The following is a 7,765-nucleotide window of genomic DNA, read 5'->3' on the forward strand; positions in this document are numbered from 1 at the left end:
CTTTTTGTAGGCTTCACACTGAAACCTTCGGTGTCCGGTTTTGTGACAAAACCAACACTCATCTTTTGCAACCTGTCTCTTACCCCTTGATTGTGATCTGCCATGACCGCTGAAATTTCCTCTACTTTTACTTCTTCCACGGTTCTCCACTGCAAGTGCCACTGAAGATGTAGATGCAGAAAAATTATCTCCACCGAGACTTTCATTCGCATCTCTTCATCCATGATACTACTCACAGCATCATCAAGAGTTAAATCATCCTTCATGGTGCTCGAAATTCCCTGCACTGCGGTATTGTAGCTTTCTGGAAGAGAACATAAAAATAATAAAGCTTGAAGCTTCATATCTAAATTTATGCCTGCGGATTCCAATTGACCCGTGACCTGCGTGAAACTATTAATATGCTCTGCCACAGAACCTCTATTAGATAACTTCATATTAACTAGTTTCTTCAGCAAAAATACCTGATTTGATGTGGATGGCTTCTCAAAAATATTCGTTAGAATATCCATGGCTTCTTTTGCAGTTTTTGCTTTCGCGATGTGATACCCTGTCTTTTTCGTCAACCCTAGACGAATCGCACCTAACGCCTTTCAATCAAGAATTTTCCACCCGGCTTTTGCTGTCGGATCCACTTCCGCCATCTCGGGTTTCCAACCCTCAAGTGGTGCATATAGATCTTTCTGATAAAGATAATCCTCTATTTGTAGTTTCCACCATCCGAAATCCTCTCCATTGAACTTATCGATTCTGATTTTATCTTCTGCCATCCTGTTTGCTTTCAATCGAACGTCACCGAAAAACCCTCGATGTTCTCGATTAGCCAACCTAGGCTCTGATACCAATTGTTACGAAATCGCACGTCGATTCCAGAAAAATAACGCTTGCAAACAATTTACCAGACATAATATAGTAATAAAAGAGCAGAATCAGATGAACACGCCAGAAAATTTGTTATCGAAGTTCACCTAAACTTGGGCTACGTCTCCGCGCAGAGGCACTCTGCGAATCCACTAGACTTCGAAAAAGTTGGAATACAACGACGATCTTCTTTCAAGATCGGGGCACAAAGAGATTGAGAACTCTCATCAAGAAAAAAACTCACTTTTTCTTCTCTTTTTCTTGCCTCTCTATTTCCTTTTTTAGCGTCTTGACGGCTAGGGTTTTGCCATCGTTAATATATAGGTACCACTTTTAACCTAAAAAGAAATCAAATAGAAAAGACAAAAAAAGCCCCTAAAAACAAATATTTGGCTTTATCTATAACACTTCGGTGGGCCGGGCTGCTCAAATTCACAGGCAAGAGGAGACCGAAACTGCTGGGCCTCGGTGAGCTGCTGTACTTCGCTGGATTGAAGAAGTTGGGCAGCATCTTCGGTCGAACAGCTGGATCAACGAAAGTGGAGCAGGCTTCAGTCAACAGGATGGGTTCGCTGGCATAAGTGGGACGCGCGGCTACTCCGCTGGGATCTTCGACCGTGGGAGCTGAACGAGAAGACACGGGTGTGCTGGCAGAGATGGGATGAGGATTCGGTGAGACAGCGTGGTCTTCTTTGGGGCTTCACGGCGTTAGGTTGGCCGAGCTTGGAGTCAACACAACGGCAGCTTCAGACGCGTGGGCGATTCACCCGATGGAGGACGCCGCGGCTTGATTCTGGGGTCAACAAACCAGCATGAAGACAAGACTTGGTGGAGCAACTTCGGTGGATGATGAGACCGATGGAGCTGCAGGCGTGGCGCACGGAGAAGCTTCACGGTCAATGATGGGGCTTCACTTGAAGTTTAGTTGACCCGGACGTGGCAGCTTGGAGAGAAAAACTCGGTGAGAATTGCTTCGGTGGAGGCGTTGTTGATGCACGAAGACGATGGGCGAGCTGGCAAGAAGACGGTGGAGTGACAAGAAGAAAATGAAAGCGAAGTAGCACACGGAAGAGAAGAAGTCGACGCTGCAGTGTGTGCGGCTGAGAGAGTCCGAATGAAGGGGGGCTGAATCGTGTGATGGAAGCCAGCTAAGAGGGAAATATAGTCAACCATCTTAGCCAAGTAATTAAATGCCTTGTCTCCTTAAAGCCCTCAAACGAATATATAATGTTCCCCCTTACTTTCTTGCACTAATATCCACCAAATAAATCAATTTAATACCAAATGGTGCACCCCACTATGCCTAGTCCGAATTTCTTAAATTTTTGGACATCCAATTTCTTCTCTAATCTCTCAACTTGATGTCCAAATCTCGCCAAGGAAAAAGCCCACAAAATTTCTATAAGCTCCCAACGCCAAGTAGTTCAGTTTGCAAATCGAAAACCCCTTTTATTCGGCCGATCCGAATTTTTGTTTGTTTTCCGAAACGTCCGAATCGATTTTCCGTAAAAATCTCGAACTCGACGAAATTACTCCAAAAGACAAGATGACGTCCTATAAATGAACGTGACATACTCGAATGTCTGATTCCCGACTCCGAATTCAATTTCATGGTTAAAATCGGCCGAACGCGATTTTAGTCCGATCCGACCTATTGAGTAGCTTTTAGGGATTTTACCGCGGTTATATCCCTTAACGACTTCACCCAATAGATTGGTTAACTCGTGAGTGATCAGCTCAGAGAAAAAGGACCATCGGCATATCGACGAGATGTCCATTTCATATATTCGGGACGGGGTCAAAATTCTGGATGTCACACATATAGCCTCTCAATCGCAAAAGGCAAAAAAAAAAAAAACATTTGTAGATTCATTGAGCACAAAGTGATTATACAAGGGAAATATGCTTACTTCACTTGCCATACGGCTCGTACTATTAGGAATTAAAATTCTTGTAGAGAGTACCAGCGTTCTTTTCTAAAGAAAATGCACAAGTTGTTTTCGGATAAGTCTAATTTCAATGTGTATCTCATTATCTCCACTCTTATAGATTGATAAGTTGAAATTTTTCACAAACTCTCCATGACAAATCATGTGAAATCCTCCTAGAACTGGTTCATCTATCTTACCCTCGAGATACTGTAACTAAATGTCCCAACTTTCGTTTTTAAAATTTTACTCCGATTGAAATTATTTGTATCGAAAAGGTTCTGCGTTTGATCTACAATCATTATAGCTTATTTGTTATTCATTCCGCCTTCATTATATATACATGGGCAGTGTTTTTACAACTAATTAAGTGAAAAGGAACTCAACTTGTCCAAAAAAAGAAAAGGAACCTGTCCAGATCCGACCAAGAAGCGACAATTTTCCTAGTTGTGTAAAAAAGCAGGGGCCGAATTGCAAAATGTGACTCTCTCTCTCTCTCTCTCTCTCTTCGCATTTTGGGAGACAGTCCATTGTTGATGGCTTTGCCTGCTTTTGAGAGAGAGAAGGGGGAGCGAGAGGGAGGGAGAATTGTGGAAGTTATCGGAGCAGCTGCGGAGAGATTGCGAGTTTGACGAAGAACAACCCGTTGACACCCCCAACCCCACCCCCCCAAAAAAAAAAAACCTTCCTCCTTTTTTTTTTTCAGATCTATCTTTTTGGAGTTTTCACATTCGTGTTTAGGCTGGTTGACTTCGGAACCTAACCGTCGTAACCCACGGCTTTCATTTCTTTGTAGTTTAGTAAAAACGCGTCACTGTCTTCACATCACCTAGATTAAGATTGATCGTGCGCATCTAATGTGAGGTCCCCAAAAAGATGACCAATCTAGCTAGATATTCCTAGCCAACACTTCCATTATATCCACCAACCTTTTCTTCCGTGCACACAAAATGACTCCTGATTTTCCTTTATGGACTAACAGAACTCTAATGAAGGAAAACAAGTAGAGATGCATACATTTATACAGAGTACCAGGAGGCCTATTTTCGGCCAGAACTCAGGATGCCATCGAATACTCAATCATGAGAAGAGAGAAAACAAGGATCAGAAGACGAGAGAATTTCTTGCTTTCCATTCTTTCTTTCTTTTTTCTTTTTTTTCTTTTTTTTTTCGCTGTTGATAGTCACTCTTAGTTTATGTTTCTGACGAAGAACCACTCGCCCATGCGAGGTCTATTTAACAATGCATGGTGGACTGAGGACAGGCCGCGGATGCGTGAGCGACGCAGGCAGTTCGTCCCTCGGAGCGACGGGCCTCCCCTTCTCCTTTCTACTTTCGAATTACCACACACGGTTCGCCTGGCTTCAACTCCGAGTGTGTGAAACGTAGAGCCTGCCTTTATTAAAGCAATCTCTTCCGGGCCAAAGCCTTGCGGGAGTGAGATGAGGAGGTGACGCTAATAAAAGATTGATTCGCACTGGAAGGGATAGAACTTCACTTGCCACCGGCATAATGGTAGGATCGTGTCCGGCGAGAAATCGGACGCGTGAAACAGGGACTCGAGTCGAGCGGAGACGTCCACTGTAGTCCGTCCCAACGTCCGTCGGACGTGAAGTTAATCTTCGTTTGGCCCAAACCAGGTGGAAGGGAGATTGCACTGCCGTGTTTGAGTTTTGGCATTCTCATTTCTATTCGAAGTTGAAACAGTCCCTGTCGATCCTAGCAAGCTAAGCCCCTCGAGTCGAAGGAGATCACAGGTGGATGGCACTTATACATGTATTAATCAACAATTTCTAGAGATAATTACCAAAAAAAAAATTGTATTAATCAACAATTTCTCGAGATAATTACCAAAAAAAAATTATAAACATATTGAATAGATACCAATTCAATTATAAATCTTCATTCGTCAATTTGAGTCATATCTTTTTTACGATTTGCCAATGTAGTCATTCCAGCTAATTTTGTTAAGAAATTACTGGCATAGATATCGATCATCCTATGTTATATGGTTAGCGTTGACGTTAACAAATTTTTTTTTTTTAAATCATAACCCTTTTCACCTTTTGCTAATTGAGTCCATTCGATTAATTTTGATCGGAAATTGTCTACATGGACATTAGCCATCCTGCATGGTATGAACAGCTCTAACGTGAATAGTTTTTTTTTTTTTTTTTTTTTGGATTTTGGATTTTTTTTTTTAATTTGCTTTTCTTTTGTGTTTTTTTTTTCTTGGCCAACATGGATCGCTAGGACCTTGTCAACTGCGGGAAAGGCCGAGCGAGGGTTGTGGCGTCATGAGTTGAGCTCGAGCTCATGCGAACATGAGCTTGAAGCTCAAGTGTCCATGGCCACAAGCTCCAAATCTTGTCCCGATGTCTGGGCGAGCCTTGAGCTCTCACCATCACTGGCACAAGCTCAAAGCTCAAGTGGTGTGTGAGGCCGGGCAAGGGTCGCTGGGACCTCATTGGCTACAAGTGAGGGCAGGGATGCTCTCGCTAGTCGTCGGTGAGGGCTGCAGTATCATGAGTCGAGCTCCAGCTCTCAAGGCTGGCAGCCATGGACGCGAGTTCTGGAGCTTGTGGCCATGGACACTTGAGCTTCAAGCTCATGGCCTCATGAGCTCGAGCTTGAAGCAAAGGCTGTCTTCTTCCGGGGCCAGAGACATTAAAAGAGACTTCTGTGAGAGTATTAACGTAGGACAGAGCTTTACTTGCAGCTTCTACGGGTGAGACCGTGACTTAGGTTCAAGTGGAGACTTCCATTCGATCTCTCTCCCCTTTGCTTGGTTGTCAGTCCATCCCAGCTTTCATCGTCCGTCAAGATAATCTTCCCTGGCCCCAAGCTTAGGGGAAGAGAGTCTGAACTCCCGTGACTTCATTTGGCCCGCTCATTTCTCTTCAAAGTTGTAACGATCGTCGTCGATCCTTGTCGGCTGTAAGTCAATCGAAAAAGTACTCGAGTTGGTGACCGTGAAGGTGGATAGGCACTTATACACGTATCCCTCAAAAATATGTTTCCGTCGCTACTTGTGGATAGCACTTAGACCATTGATCACGCGAGCCCCAAGATAGAATCCACATTATTAATGTTTATAAACTGGATCCATATGATTTATAAATCATGTGATAACTTCTCCGATACCTCTAGGCTTATGACAAATATTGATGCACAGCTTTAGTTAACGTATGAAAGAAAATTGCAACTTCTCGTACTAAAAGACATTGACTTCTAAAGCTCGACCTTACGCGTGAATTGGACATGCTCGTTATAGTAAAAAACACGACGCTACAAATGAATACATCATCACTTCAATCGAACAAGAACGAGTACAACGCCAGAAGAAAGAAACTAAACAACGATCATCAAGGATGTCCAGGAATTGCGATGCAGGTTCCAGTAGGGGCACTAGTGACGCGGCTTCAAGGTGGCACCAGTAGGAGAAACTGCGTTGGGGACATCGACTTTAGCATTGCCAGGGGCAGAGACAACCGTGCTAGCAAATGTGTTAGGTTGGCTGGCTTGTGACGTCGTGGTCTTTGTTGCCCGTGGACGCACCGGCATCTTCTCTAAGTCCGAACAATAGCTAGCCCAAACTTTGTCCCTATTCGGGGTGGTGCTCCCTTTCATGCCCATCTTAGGGGCGCGAATGCCTGCAAGCAACAAAATGGTGGAGCAAACATGAATGACCGAGTTAGCATTGTTGGACGCAAATTGCGTAATCCCAAGATCTCCATAACTAGAACAAGAACATGCATAATTGAGTAGAAAGATTAACGCACCTATTTTGGGATCCATTATTCTTGAAGCGGAAGCGGAACCACTATGTTCCACGCGTAAGTCCTTCTCCTCTATTGCCCTCCGTATCATTGGCTCAATGAGGCGGCCCCTCTCACGTTTAGCGTTAGGTAAACACCCCTTAGGTGAGGATACATGTGAGAATTAGGGTTAAAAGAGAGACTTGAGCACTATTTATAGAGTTTACAGCCAGTCCCTCTCATTACGGGCTAGGCTCAACTCGGCCCACACTAGCCAGCACATATTAGACTAATTAAGAAACATTCTATCTCACCTTAGACTAATCCTATTTTACGGTAACCGTAAAAACAGTAAATTACAATATCAATTAATTTAGTCCACATTAGGAAAACTCTTACATTCTCCCACTTGGACTATATTAATTGAAATCGTACTATATGTGCGCACATTGGTCCATAGATAATTCTCAATAGTCAATCATATCCCATAAAGTCTTAAACACCGAATCATGGCGGTAACTGCATGTATACACACAGAGCCTTCCATGGTCACGAATATTCTTAACTTTATTGATATGGATTCAATATGGTAGTATGACAAATGGATAACATCTCTCATAGAGAGATCCCATTTGTCAGTCACCATTCTCTTAACTTTAGGCGTAAAAAAAAACTTGTGCCACTAGAGAATGCTTTATGGTTCCAATGAACCCACATATGTCTTGTCCTTATGGTTAACATTTCTTTTTGTATCACAAGACATATGCACAAGACTAATAACCGAATGTTTGGATGCCCCTAGCCTTCACTCAAGGTTTATACAATCCCTTGAGACTTTATCAATATGTATTCAACATAATAACAATACATTCAAAAATATTTTATTGAATGCAAAAATTGATACATATCAAACTGTTACAAAGTGTAATGAACACAGATGAAACCTTTATTAGATTAAAGCCAAAATAGCTCCCACTAAACAACAGCATCTCATGATGCTTCTAGGCCCATGCTAATGACATGTCACTCAAATACACATGGGCGTAGGCCTTTAGTTAGTGGATCTGCAACCACATTATCTGTGAAAATATGTTATATTATAAGTCACCTTTCTGTATCGTTTCTTTATGATAAAAAATATTTGACTACCATATATGTAGACCCCTTGAGATCTCTGTAGTAAATAAATAATATTACAAATTTATTATCTCAATACAA

This window comes from Eucalyptus grandis, chromosome 7 (assembly GCF_016545825.1).
Source record: "Eucalyptus grandis isolate ANBG69807.140 chromosome 7, ASM1654582v1, whole genome shotgun sequence".
NCBI lineage: Eukaryota > Viridiplantae > Streptophyta > Magnoliopsida > Myrtales > Myrtaceae > Eucalyptus > Eucalyptus grandis.